The sequence below is a fragment of the Acinonyx jubatus genome, chromosome A1, assembly GCF_027475565.1.
Source record: "Acinonyx jubatus isolate Ajub_Pintada_27869175 chromosome A1, VMU_Ajub_asm_v1.0, whole genome shotgun sequence".
NCBI classification, from domain to species: domain Eukaryota; kingdom Metazoa; phylum Chordata; class Mammalia; order Carnivora; family Felidae; genus Acinonyx; species Acinonyx jubatus.
This window is the reverse complement of record NC_069380.1, coordinates 57218526-57233875: the sequence shown is the minus strand read 5'-3', so window position 1 is coordinate 57233875 and position 15350 is coordinate 57218526. Positions and strand designations below refer to the sequence as shown.

Sequence of the window (15350 nt, the reverse complement as noted above, 5' to 3'; positions counted from 1 at the left end):
ATTAAGGAGGTTACCAAGCTAAAGGGGTGAATGTGCCCCCCAGGGAGTAGACAAAATGTCTGAAAACATTTCTGATTATCATGACTGGGGGTTTGACTTTATCTAGTGGATAGAGGCCAGGGATACTACCAGTCCATCAATGAACAGAACAACCCTCACAACAAATGTCAATAATGCTGAAGTTGATAAACCATGGTTAAGCAGAAAAGCACTACTTCATAGGTCTTTTTTTTTTTCCTGAAAGAAAGAGGGTTACGTTTTTTTCCTTGAATCAAATATGGTGGTTACAAGAAGAGTGATTGCAACAATACATTTCCCCATCCCATTTATAGATAAAATTGAGTTAACCTAAAAAGTGTAGGTAGATGGTATTTATAACATATACTGATACTTTATAATATTAATAACTAAATTTAGATAAATAAAATAATATAAAAATTAGTATTGTCATACTATTTAAGAGAGAAATCTGTTTCTTATGGTTCTTAGATAAAGAGTCATTTATTCTAAGCAAATGATGAAACTGAAAGGATATGAAATTGACAATATAGTGATAACTGATTTACTAAATGCATTTCAACTTAATATTGCAGACAATTCTAAAATTAACAGAAAACTAAAAGTGCTTGAAGCTGGCATTTTGTATACAAATCTGTATACTTATTAGTGGTGCACACACATGTTCTATTAACATTAACATTCTAATAGCTCACAAAGGAAAAAATATCACACTAACAAACATGCGTATGTATTGACATAAATATGTTCATAATAATAAACTTACCCTTTGTTAGACACTGTTATGATGTCATCTGAACAGTGCTTTAGGCTGTAAGGAAAAGAAAAGGTTTGTCAAATACTGGACCTAAATAATAATTATAGCAATATTTAGATTTTTCATAATTTGAGTCATATTTGATTAATTATAATTAAAAGCCGGCATGATTTTCCCTCAAAAAAATGTAACATAGTATTTTCTATGTAATACAAACTTCTGATGATCAAACTTAAGATTAAAGTCACCAAACAAATTTATGCAGATAGATGTAATATTAATTTATTACTTTCTAAAGTTGTGCTTTACATGCATAAGTACGTTTTTTGAAAAAAGAATTAACTCTATACTTTTTTTTAAGTCAATGATTATAAGGTATATTTTACTAAATTAGATCATTATTTAACCTTATATTAATTTTTAGGACCTTAAACTTAGAATATGATGGCATACTTCCAAATATTTTTAGTATATTGCTGCCAAGGCGGGCTCAGATAATATTTTTAAACACTTTAGAAACTAGTATTCACACATTATTTGCTAATAAATAAATTATTGTTTGTACTCCCAAATATGAGATTTTTCCATCTCCCAATAATATTCCATATTCCTTAGAATTTTGTTTCTATTTGTACTTATGTGTATGTTCCTATGTAGATATGAATAGTCACCTGATGGATTGGATTTTAGCAGAGATGTGTGTTTGTGTATATGTACCTTTATGTGTTTGTGTGTGGATATGAAAAGAGTTTTGTGATGGATTAAATTCACTTGAGATTATGGGTTATATTAGAATATCATTTTTAAATAATGCAGTTCATAGTAGCTTAAATGTATACCTAGAACTAGTTTGATGATCTATCTTCATAATTTAAAATAGAAAATAAAATTATTCCTCTTAGAAGTTTCATTTTCTAGCATACCTTTTTCCTTTGTGGAAACATACATTCTGCTATAACTACCATTATGTTGGCTGGATTATTATGAAGTTAATGCATAGAGACATTATGTCACCCAAATTTCTCAACTTTAGAGATCCCTGTCTCTCAGTTTCAGTGTCAAGCTTCCTATTCTATTAACTTTATTTTTTCCTCCTTGAAGTAAAAGAAGGTATTTGAATCTTCTACCGAGTGAGAACAGCTCACCAATCACTGCCCGCATTCCAGAGAAGCATATTTTATATGAAGTTGGAAGATGTAGGAAAAAAATTAGTATTTTCTTATTATGTTTTGGGGTGGTAGAGATAATTATCCTCCTTTGATATATTTCAAATTAATTTAAAAGTCTTTTGTATATGTTTAAACCAACTGTTACTAAATATATGGGGTGGTGCATGTTAATTCCATTTAAAGTCATGCCCAATGGCAAAAAATAAATAAACAAATAAAAGTGTGCTACTATGAAATCCTTATATTTGGCAGCATTTTGTAGCTTAGACTGTAAGTCTTATGTTAGGCTTAATGGTTATTTTTTTGAGTTGAATGTTTTGAGAACATTTTTTCTATATAATATTCTACATATACATTTTTAATGCCAAAGATTGTTAAGGGAAATTATTTCTTACCCCGGAGTTGTAACAGTGGAATATTTCCCTTACGCATGCAAAAAAGCTAGGTTTTAAAGAATGAAGAAACTAAGAAACAAAAATATTTATACAATAAAATCACCTAGAGGCTTTTCCTCTTTTTTGGTGCGTCCCACTTTAAATACCTATACAGACATCTATGGCTACATCTACATCTACATGTACAGCTCTATCGATCTCTACTATCTATCATAGTCCATGAGTTTCTTCTCTAAATGGTTATATTTATGCTCCAAAAAACAAATCTTTAGAATGTCCTAACACACACGCAAACACACACACACACGCACACGCGCACACACACACACACACACCCCTATACAATGAATACAAGCTATTAACAGGTTAGTAAAATTTGCTCGTGGGGGGGAAAAAGGTTTTTTTTTCAATTTTTAACCAAACCTACTATCTTCAAGGAAAAAAAATAACATACATATAGCTGGAGAGAAAATATTTGGACAGAAAAACCATTTAAATCCCTGAATAAATATATGTTAAATAAATCTAATGGAAATTTTAAGAGTACTCTGCAAGTGAAAAAAACTTTATTAAAGTTATTCAAATTATCTAGAGTTATTTGAGTCTACATGAAGAGTTTCATTTAAAACAAATACACAGTCAAAGAGCTGTCTGCTGTCCTTATTTTAATAATTTTCAAAGGAAATATCTCCATTTTTTCCCATTGAATAATAATATATATTGATTTTAACAATACATAAGAAAAATACAGTAAGGTTAATCTGAGGCTACATACTAAAATCATTTGTTTATACTAGTGGACATTGGCATAGATAATAGATAATTTTAAAAGAATTGCTAAACTATTTCTCTGTTATGATTATATCAAAGGTAGAAGATATGAAATATAAAACGAGATTGGATCAGTGATAGTTTCATCCGAATGATGAAGGCTTATGCTTTTTTCTAAGGTAGAGGGAGAATGCCTCTTGAATAGAGAAAAAGTATGCTAGGTTTTTTTTCTATAAGGGTATTTTGCTCAAAATAATAGCATTATGAATACCTGAATGTTCCCAATGTTTCACAGCGTTGGGGACACTATTTTGCAATCTTGATTGCACATCAGATTCAATAGAGGACTTTAAAAATCACTAATGCTTTCATAATTTTTAAAGCATCCCTCATCATTTCCTGTCAATTATGAAGAGTGCCAGATTATAGAGCTATGGGTAAAAGTATTACATGGCAAAAAATTATTGCATGGAAAATAATTTTCTTTGAAATTTAGTTTTAAAAATTAAACATCATTTTCTGTAGTGCCTACACATACCAAATATTTACTTAATGATTCATAATTTTAAAAACTCACTTATAAAAACTTAATCAACTCAGAAAATGATACCAGTGATAACCACTTAATGGATGTCTATATGAAAATGTGTTCTCATTTTATCCCATAATATACTATACCTCTTTAATCTTTGAAATATCTCTATTTCTTAATTCAATTAGAAGTTAGCATTTCAAATATAATTTTTAACATATTTTATCATTGTTTACAACTATTTAGTACTGAAGACATCAGAAAAAATAGTTCTTTTAAAATTTCGCTTCTCAGTGATTTCTTATATCTATGAAACGGTCTGAGGGTTGTTTTGGTCTCAGGTAATTTAGTGTGTGTGTGTGTGTGTGTGTGTGTGTGTGTGTGTGTGAATTTATTTCATTTTCTTAATCTTTAATCCCTAAACATTATTGATACAGAATTTGTATATCCACTTTTTAAATTTTGGATTGACTACTATTGTTCATCCTAGAAGACACTGTCATGTAACCTTCCTAAACTTAAAATGAGCCCATTGACCCTAAATACCAAACAAAAAACAAAAAACAAAAAACAAATTGATTCACAGAGTATCTTAATGAGTGACCTATCTTGACTTATGATACATAACAGCTTACAGATATGGAAAGCATAATTTGCCATGAAGATACATCATTATATATGTGTTATATAGTTTCATGGGTACAAAAATCAGCTAGCCCATTACATTTTTATGAACGTTTATTAAGATTACTATACAATATATGCAAAAGTGAAATCAGAAGTAAATGGATTATTTGCTATTTACTATTGTTCCTCAAAGATGTCTGTTCTTTCTCTGCATCTTTCTCTGCTACATTTTAATGTCTAGACTAGTGAATTACACACTGAAGCACAACATATATATATGTTCTTCTTGCGGCCGAAGACCTGCACAGACTGCAAAGGACCCTTGGACGGCATGTGTATATATATATACACACAACTTTAGAAAAAAAAACCATATATATATATATGGTTTTTTTTCTAAAGTTGTGTGTATATAGTATTTATCTACATTTAAGGACATATTTTGAACAGATCTAACTTATAATAATTGAATGTAGTCTTATCTTTATGAAATTTATTCTTAAATTAACTTCCCTAATTTTCACACTATTATGAATCTTTGCTTTTTTTCTAGTAAGAATTGATATTTAACATACAGCTTTCCTGGAAATATATATGAATACCTAATTACCCCAGGTAATAATGAACAACAACTTCATGCTCTTTATAATGAAATGGTTTTCTATTGTCTTAATATTTGAAATATATGCTAGATTATATTTTTAATTTCTTCATAATTAAGAAATTTCATATAATATTTTAAGGTAACACAAAATCAACATAAATGGAAAATAATAATAAGTATTAAACTTTATTTTGCATGTTCTTATTCATGTGCTTCCTGATAAATGATGTTTTAATGAGTTTAGAAATTTTATAAACAGTAGCTGAAAGAATACAGGGAATGAAACATCCTTAACGATGAAAGATTGGACTTCATGCCTCAAAATATAAATGCATTTACTTTGATTCAAATCAGATCACAGTAAAAAATAAACTTTATTCTATGAAATACTTTTTGAAATGTGCTAAGCATATCCACTTGACTTCTTTAAGTAGCCTTGGCATAAAGACATCTCTTTTTGTATCAAATTAAAGTACTCATACTTTTCCCAGAAAAGTGTGGATTTTGAACTGTTCCCCTGTAAGTCACTGTCTATATATTTTCTTCATAACATAAAAATCATTTCAACAAGACATATTTAGACAACCAGAAAATGTCTTGGACTTTCAAAACAATAGGACATTTTTTTCTGAAGATGTTATTTTTTAATTTTAGTTTACTTTCAAATGCATAGCGAAGCAACCCATAAATTCTTATTGTTGCTTTAAATAGGAAATTTACCATGGTTTCCATTAAGTAATTTAGTTTCTAATACTGTTGATGTCACAGATCTGGAAAATGAGGACCTCAGGTGTTCTCTATACATTTTAGGATTGTTCAAGTATTTAAAACAACCCAGAAATTTGAGGTTGAGCACATCAAGGTGATGTCTGGGTTTTTGTTTTGTTTTTGCTACATCTTCTCCCATGTGTACCTTTTAGGGTCTCGTACCTACTAGTTAATGTATATATTTTAAAAGTTCTATCCAAAAAAGTAGCACTCTTTTACCTCCAGTGGGATTAAGATAAGTATGCATGTATCCATTTCACAGACTATGTCAGCCAAAAATGTGTTTCTCAATACAAAATAAGTTCTATACTATTGAACAGTGTATTGGTCCTACTGTTCTCAATTACAATACACACATTTAAAGTTATACATGAGGATGTAACTCAATTTACACTAAACAAAAACATTGTCTTCTAAATGCTATTTATAAAAATGCATTGTGATATTCAGAAATCATCTATATTAAGTTTTTAAAAGTACTCTTAGGGGAATTTTTCATAGAATATCATTAGTAAAAGCAACCGTTAAGTATCTGTCTTTCTTATAAAATTTTGTTTCATTGTCTGTCGAGTGGCAGAGAGAAAGAGAAAGAGATGAGGAATATCACTAAACATTTTGAGTCAGATGTTTGTTTAATGTTCTAGTCCCCTTTTGTTATTAAAGAGAAGGAAGGATGAAGAATAATGTTTCAATAGTTTCTTAATTTTAATTAATATAGTTGGTAACACAAATGTATTTTCTTCATAACATAAAAGTCATTTCAACAAGACATAAATAGACATCCAGAAGATGTCTTGGACTTTCAAAACAATAGGACATTTTTTTCTGAAAATACTATTTTTTAACTTTAGTTTACTTTCAAATGCATACCAAAGCAAACCATAATTCTTATTGTTGGTATTAAATAGGAACTTTACTATGATTTCCATTAAGTAATTTAGTTTCTAATACTGTTGATGTATTAGTATGGTCATGCAAAATATATGTGAAGTGCCTTCAAATTTAGATAGAGATGCCATAAATAATTTTTGAAAAGTATTTATTTCACAACATTTTGTATAATTGATATTAAATTGTTCATTTATAGAAACTGTATGGCCATGTTGTCTTTGATAAAAATAAGTTGAAACACATATTCAGGAGCATACAAAGATAGGATGCTCTCAGTTTTATAAATGTGCCTTTTAAAAGAAAATGCTTGAAGAGCTTAGAAAACTTTAAGTTTCAATGTACCAAACTGATTGGTAATGTTTATATTTGCCTTAAACTTCACCAACCTCAATATATTTAAACCTTAAACTCCTCACTACATTGCCTTATGAAGACAAAATCCATCACTGTAATTCCCCTGCAATCAATGAGACTTTCACATTGGAATTTCAAGTTTACCCACTTTATTAAATATTGTTAAATTTGTGTATATATATATATATATATATATATATATATACAGTATATATATATATACAGTATATATATATATACTGTTATATGTCATCAGAGAACCACTGAAGCAACCTGAATTTAATGGGATAAAATTCTGGAGAAAGTAGCACTACAGAGGATGAGCTGACATTCTGCAGTGGCTTTTTTCCTCAAGGGAATACCTGACTCTAGGAAAAAACTACCAGGCTGAAGATCCAGGCAAAGATCTGGACAGAACATGACTAAAAAGAATAAGAGAAACTAACAATGTATGTGCCTGCATGTGTGTGTTTACTCTCTCAAGGACTCGAATCTTTTCAATTACTCATAGGCTGTGCTTAATTTGTATTCACTTAATTGGACATAAGTAATAAAAGAGCATGTTTCCAAATGTGGTGATGACTGTGTGGGATGATGTAATATCCGTTAATAGTACATATGATAAATGTTCTAGTTCTTCAAAAGATTACTTCTTCATTGTGACCAGTGGATTACCAGTCCATATTTGCTTCCAAGTAACCATGGAGTCCTAAGTTACCAAGTAACTTTTTTGATTATCAGTTTCTTGACAGCAAAATGAAAATCCCAGTGTTGTTAAATACTTTATAAATAACCCTATTTAAAAAAAAACTATTATTGTTACTATTGGTGTTATTATTATCATTTGATTATTACTAAAAGAAGACTATATTTGGCAGGTATAATTCTAGATAGATAAACACATATTATTCAGATATCCAATATTCAGCATATATTAGGATGGAAATGTAATCCAAATAAATTTATCCTTTAGATTAAAGAATTATAAATTACAATGAATTGTATTTTATGGGTTTTTCATTAATAATTTATTTCATTTTATTTATTTTAGGTTTTGAAATTTCTCCAATTTGCATAGGTAAACTATGAAACAATTTGATTGCTTTGTCGTCATTTTCATTGTATCACATACTTAAATTGGACTTTATTTTCCAAAACCGTTTTGCAAGAATTTATTCATACCTTTGAAAAAGCATATCATTACTACTGTGTAAATAATCTCTGCTTCCCTATTATTCCAGGATTCCTTTATTTATTTATTTATTTACCATATGTATAAGACATTCCACCATCACATATTTATCAGGCCAGGTGTTCTTGCAGACCCATATGATGGAAGAGTGAAAAAAAAATTCTGTTATCATAAAGTGTATATTCTCTTCAAAAGATACTGAGTATAAAACACCTACACAAGATATGTAACAACAATCAGTAATTAAAATCGTGAGGTAAAATAAAACAAAGTAAGGTAGAGAGTAGGAGGGATTTCCTTTTTATACAAGACCATCAATGTAATACTCCTAGATACAATAGCATTTAAACAGAAGACCACGTCAAGTATGAGTACAAAGTGTTATAACTACTATAGTTTTGTAACCTGAAATAAACTTTAGTAATGTTAATTCTTTCTTACTTTTATTTAAAAATATTTCCCCTTGTTTTTGTTTTTGCTATACTGTAATTTTATTGAGTCCTCCAGAACACAGAACACACATGCATACACACACAAAATGAAATTTACATTAGAATTATAACAATTTAGAATTTAGGGGCCAAGATGGCAAGGAGCATGGAAGTTTTTTTGTTTTTTTTTGCATCTCTAGTCCCTGAAATACAGCTAGATCAACGCTAAATCATCCTGCACACCTAGAAAACTGATTTGAGGATTAACACAACAATCTGTATAACCTGAACCAGAGAACTCAGCAGTTATGTGGGGGAGAAAGCCACGGAGGGCAGGGAGCTGTTTTTGCTTGCAGAGAGAGGACGGAGATTGGATGGAGATTCTATATTTTTTACTTTTTTGTAAATTTTTCAAATTCTATTTTTTACTCCCATAATTTCATTATATTCTATTTCATTATATTCATTTTTTAAAATTTTCAAACATTTTCTTTCTTTCTTTTCTTATTTTTCCTTTTTTTCTCTACTCTATCAAGCTCCTTTCAACAACCAGACCAGAAAACCCCTAGGATCTAGCATCCTTTATTTGATTTTTTGTGTTGTTTTTAATTTTTTAATTTTACATTTTTTACCTTACTAATTCTTTTTCTTTCTTCAAAATGAAAAAAATGAAGGAATTCACCCCAAAAGAAAGAACAGGAAGAAAGGACAGCCAGGGACTTAACCAACACAGATATAAGCAAGATGTCTGAACCAGAATTTAGAATCACAATAATAAGAATATTAGTTGGTTTACTCTGGGGTTAAGAGTATAATTTAGGAAGGATAAACATTTAGATACTAAATATGGCCAACTGGGAAACCTATCAATGTATTTTGTGAACATTCACTAAAAAGGGGAAGCCCAAGAAATGGCTAAATGAAGTTACTAATGGGAAAGTAATTAATAACTAATCCTTCATAGATAACCATATTCTTAAAAAAAAAGAAGTTATTTATTGATGGACAGGCATCTTCAGTAGCATGCATAAAAGGTTAAATGAAGATTTTGCCCCATTCAATTAGGTTTGGTAGATTTAGTAGCTGTTGTTGTGGAATTTACAATCCTGATGATTTTGGAACAACTGTTGATGTCTATTTTTTACCAAAAACATGTAACACTTGCTAGTAGGACTTAAGGAGTGTTATTCATCTTTATTTTATTTTTTTAAATTTTTTTAACGTTTATTTATTTTTGGGACAGAAAGAGACAGAGCATGAACAGGGGAGGGGCAGAGAGAAAGGGAGACACAGAATCGTAAGCAGGCTCCAGGCTCTGAGCCATCAGCCCAGAGCCCGACGCGGGGCTTGAACTCACGGACCGCGAGATCATGACCTGAGCTCAAGTCGGACGCTTAACCGACTGAGCCACCCAGGCGCCCCTTAATTTATTTTTTAATTTGAGTATAGGTGACACGTAATTTTACATTAGTATCAGGTATATGATATAGTGATCCAATGTCTCTATATATTATGCTATTCTCACCACAAGTATAGATATAATCAATCACCATACAACATAATTACAAAATCATTGACTATATTTCCTATGCTGTGCCTTTTATTCCCATGATTTATTCACACCATAACTGTAAGCCTACATCTCCCACTCTCCTCCACCTATTTTGTGCCTCTCCCCACATAAATAATACCTTCTAGGACCATCCATGTTGTTGCAAATGGCAAGATCTCATCCTTTGTATGGCTGTATAATATTCCTGTGTGTGTGTGTGTGTATACACTTTCCTTATCCATTCATCTCTTGATGGACTCTTAGGTTGCTTTCATATCTTGGCTACTGTAAATAATGCTGCAATAAACAAACATAGGGATACATATATTTTTCAAGTTAGTGTTTTCATTTTATTTGTGTAAATACTCAGTTGTGAAATTATTGGATCATATGGTATTTGTCTTTAATGTTTTGAGGAACCGCTATGCTGTTTTCTGCAATGTTGTTATAGCAGAGGAATGAACGAAGGCAGTTTTTTTTTAAATCTTACATTCTTATTATTGTTGGTTGAAGATGTTTATATGTCTTTAAATTTTCAGTGGAGTGGCTACACAAATTTGAAAACTAGGGAAGGAACAGATTTTAATAATACGTCTCTTCACATAGAATGAATTCAGTAAGCATGAGGTGCATAATAGAATAGATTCTGGTTTGTACAGTTGTGAAGATTGTCAAATAAGTTTTACTGTTATTTTCAGTGTCCCTCTGATTATGGTGACACCCAATATACAATCAAAAGTTTTATGTCATTCTGATGTATTCTAATCCAGGATACCTCAAGTAGGATATAACAGATTTTTAGAGGCACCTACAATACTGATGTTCATACAAAGAGGCTGTGCCCCTTTATATGAATGTTTAAGAATACATTCAAGACCCGAAGGAAGGTCAAAAGTAAAGAACTAACTTTCCCAGCTTAACAATTTCAGAAATCCATCATCTGACTACTGCAAAGTAACCTTATACAAGAAAGTGGACCAATTAGCCCTGTCACTCACAGACAGCTAAGTACAAAATGGATTTAAGGTTAGAGCTCTGAGATAGATTTAATGCATGACTTAAACAGTATGTATTATGGTTCAGTGCTACATGAATGACTGGAATCTTTGGCACATTTCTGACAAAGTGACTGATGATTGGCAATGAGCTGTAAGGGGAATTTTGGCTTGATAGAAATGGGTCAATGTTCAGTGTTGTTCCTCTACTCAAATAGAAACAAACTCTAGAAAACTGTCAGAGCTTTATTTTATTTTATTTCTTTTTTAAAACTTAGTCTTAGTTCAGCCACATAGCAGCAGTTCGATACTGACAAACATGGAAGAATGTGGTCTTCCTGGTAAACAATGAAGAAACAATTTTTCTCAACAACTATAATGAAACAAAGCATTGAATAAGACCAGAAGACCTGGATCCTAACCATAGTTGTGACACAAACTGCCTGTGAGATAGGAAGTGAGTAACAGAGTCATTCATTTCCCACTTACAGAAATAGAAAAAGAGAAAATGACTAAATAACCATGAAGTTTCTTCAACTTAAAAAACAAAAATAAAAAAATAAACATTATTCTATGTCTTAATTGCTTGCTTTTGTAACTCCAGTTGCTACATTACAGGATGAACTTTCAACAAAATGGTTCTTTCAGTTCAGTTTTGACTTTAAGCCCATGAGAGGGAATTATATGAACAATGAAACTATGGCAAACTAAAGTGTTTGCTTTTTTTTTTTCAACGTTTTTATTTATTTTTGGGACAGAGAGAGACAGAGCATGAACGGGGGAGGGGCAGAGAGAGAGGGAGACACAGAATCGGAAACAGGCTCCAGGCTCTGAGCCATCAGCCCAGAGCCCGACGCGGGGCTCGAACTCACGGACCGCGAGATAGTGACCTGGCTGAAGTCGGACGCTTAACCGACTGCACCACTCAGGCGCCCCGTTTGCTTTTTTTTTTAAAGAATGTAGTAACAAAGATATTTTTTGGAATAGGAAGATTATTCATTATAAGTTTACATGAGCTATTGAATCTAAAATAATGTTTCACTTCTCAGAAATATTTTAAATAAGACAATATTCTTAAAGTAAAAAAAAAACATAAAGGCTAAAATATATGAGCAGGATCTATTTGCTTTTGTTTTTCATTCACATAGCATTTTATATCATTAATTAAATCTTCAAAACAACACTAAGAATATATCAAAATGCTAGTTCACTTTGAGGTACAGTTTAATGGCTCTCTTTAATCACAAGGGATCTGAATAGTTATTTCTGCAACCTAATGGCTTAGAAATCTGTTTTAGATGAGGAGGTTTGGCTATCTGTTTTCCCATAAAAGTGAAAATAATTATTTTTGAAACTTAAATGTTCAGATTTAATCAAGTTTTTAAATGAAGTGTGGCAAAGTAACAGTATTGTAAAATTTTAAATAGAATGGTATCATCTAAATATGCTGCATGATTATGCAAAAAATATTATGATGATAATATACAAAATCTATGTCATCAGCCAACAAGAGACAGCTTCTTGAAATAAGAAATAAAATTTTTATAGAGAAGAGTAATAGTCATATATACATATATAGAATGGAATTTATATGTGTGTAACTGAAAGGAATGCCCATATGTCCAAACTAGGTTAAAAATTAGAAGAGATATTTAAAGGTAGAACAGAGAAAGATTATTATTATATAATGGAATATTTTCACTTCATTATTTTATTGAAAATCACTGATTATATCTAAAATATTATCATTTAATTTTCTTTCTTTCTTAGATTATAAACCTTACAACTATCTATATCAAATCATTTTGTTACATTGAATGGGAATTGAGTATTTTTTAGATAGTTAATAATTTGGGAGCATGTTTGCCTCTCCTATCCCCATTATTTAGTCTACTACTGGTTAAGTCATAATAGGTGCTAAATACAATTAGTTATAGATTAATGCTAGCCATTTACTACCTTCTGATATCAGTGTACTTTAGTATCATCATGCATAAAGTAAGGGGAGCTTAATGAACAAGTAGTGATGGTAATGCAATACATAACATATAGGAAAATATTTTCTATTATAGATCAATGTATATTTTATTCAGATATACATGTATATGTATTAATTACATTATATTCCTTATGGTCAAACATGATTGAAACATATGTATCATACTCTAAAATGGGACAAGGTAGATCCACTGATTATCTTTATTATTTTGCTAAAACAAAATTTAGCTAAACTGTATGACAGATATGATATTTTGAGCTGATTAAAATAGTCTGAATATATAATGAAATTGTAAATTATATCAGCAAATTTGGCCTAAAACTCAGATTCAGTTATGTAATTATTAGCATGTAAGCATGACTCTACTTTAATATATAAATGAGCTAGAGAGGAAGTAGGGATTTGATAACAAAAAAAATATATATATAAATACGATGTTTTTAGATTTTGACCTTTAAAGTTACAACATTGTTTGCTCTATTTAATATATTTTTACTGCATTCAGAAAGGCCTACCTGATATGATCTGCTACATGTGTGTCTCCAATATGATTAAGACTATAAAAATGAACATTGCAGGATGTACAAATAACTATAAAATGAGCACTGTTAACAATTACTTTATTCCCATTATATTCACATTATTGATTGGTATGAGCATTTTCCTGAAATTCAGGCCATTTGTCTCCTAAATATACAAGTAAACTTTTTCTATTTCTATTTCTAATCTTAGAAAGTGTTAATTACAGAAAATGTTAATTAAATAGCTTTTATAATTTACATCTTATCCATTAAATGCTTGGTACATTATCTGCTTCTCATAATTTAAATTTAAAAAAAAATCCTAAGTGTTTTTTTCTTGCTGTATTTATTTTTTAATGCATTAATCAAATTTTACTTGGCCTTTAGATATGTCAACTAAATAATTGTATGCCAAAATTTCAGGTGGATGTTTTGACATATTTTCTGAAGTCTAGCTTGGCTGTGTTTATTCATGCTAGCTTTTTAGTCAACATGCCTCCAAATGAGCATTCCCACGATGTCAGGGAACAGGGCACAGATATCATAAAGGTACGTTATGACTGTAGAAAGTGAAATATTGTTCTCATGCTGCTATGAAGTGACATTCAAAATATATATTATTCATCCCTCACAATGAGCAAATTTAATTATATATTTTGATTCAACATTTCAAATGGATTAAAGTGGAACAGTCTTCCTTAAGTATGGGATTTAGCCTTGAAAATCCTGATTTGATGAACTCACTTCATTATATGTGAACACATGCTTATTGCATAATCTCTAATTCTCCTGTTTAAAAACATAAATGAAAAAAGTCTAAAATAGCCCTTTGAAAATCCGCAGCAATACATACAAGTATATTTGTTAATGTGTAGTGTATAGGTTTATTCTTTTTATATCACCTTCTATCTTTAGCTAAAAGGTGAAGAGCTGTATCTCCATTACCACTGTTTTTTTCGAATTTGACTTTATAACCTTGATACTTTAGGTATACCAGTATATCTAAAAATAGATAAGAATTTTTTTTTCTTCTCTCTGAATGTTAGGAAAAGTTATTGGGAAAATTTTGTCTTTCTGATGAAGCACAGCATTATAAAAAGAAAGGTTTTTGGGGACTGTCACAATTGATGTCTCCTTCTTTCTCTTCTTGAAAATCGTGATTTGAAATTAAAAATGCTAGTATGTATGCACACAGTCTAACCAGAATTTTATTAAAAATATCAGAAAATCTACTGGTAAATTTTAAATTATTCAATTGACACATTTTAATATTAAACAAACTTTGAAGATGCGTGGAGACACAAAGAACTTTCAAGATGTATGCAGACACACATAAAGCAGGAGAAAAGCACTAAAATATTTTTGTTTAATAGATTAACATAGAATTAATTAATTTACCCACCTGAATAAAATCTACATGGAAATTTCCCTGAAGTAAGACAGATATATCACATCTTTCATTATGGGAACTGTGTTTAAAAGTATTTTATCAAGGGGAACCTGGGTGACTCAATCAATTAAGCATCCGGATCTTGATTTCATGAGTTCAAGCCCCATAGTTGGGCTTTATACTGGCAGCACGGAGCCTGCTTGGAATTCTCTCTCTCCCTCTCTCTCTTCCCCTCCCCCACCTGTGCTGTCTCTGTCTTTCTCAAAATAAATAAATAAACTTAAAAAATGTTTTATTAATAGCTTGAGACTGTTGACTTTTTCTGCATCATTATTTTAATTATTTTCTTTAATGTTTAATATATATTATTTTTGTTATTGTTAT

At 30.3% G+C, this 15350-nt stretch overlaps 1 long non-coding RNA gene across 1 annotated transcript in view; it reads right to left on the bottom strand.

The window, feature by feature from the left end:
- Positions 1 to 15350, bottom strand: part of LOC113600809 (uncharacterized) — a 224261-nt gene that overhangs the window by 144684 nt on the left and 64227 nt on the right. The window contains exon 3 of the long non-coding RNA XR_003421902.2: positions 785 to 829. This is a non-coding gene — a long non-coding RNA (uncharacterized LOC113600809). The remainder of the gene's footprint in view (positions 1 to 784; positions 830 to 15350) is intronic.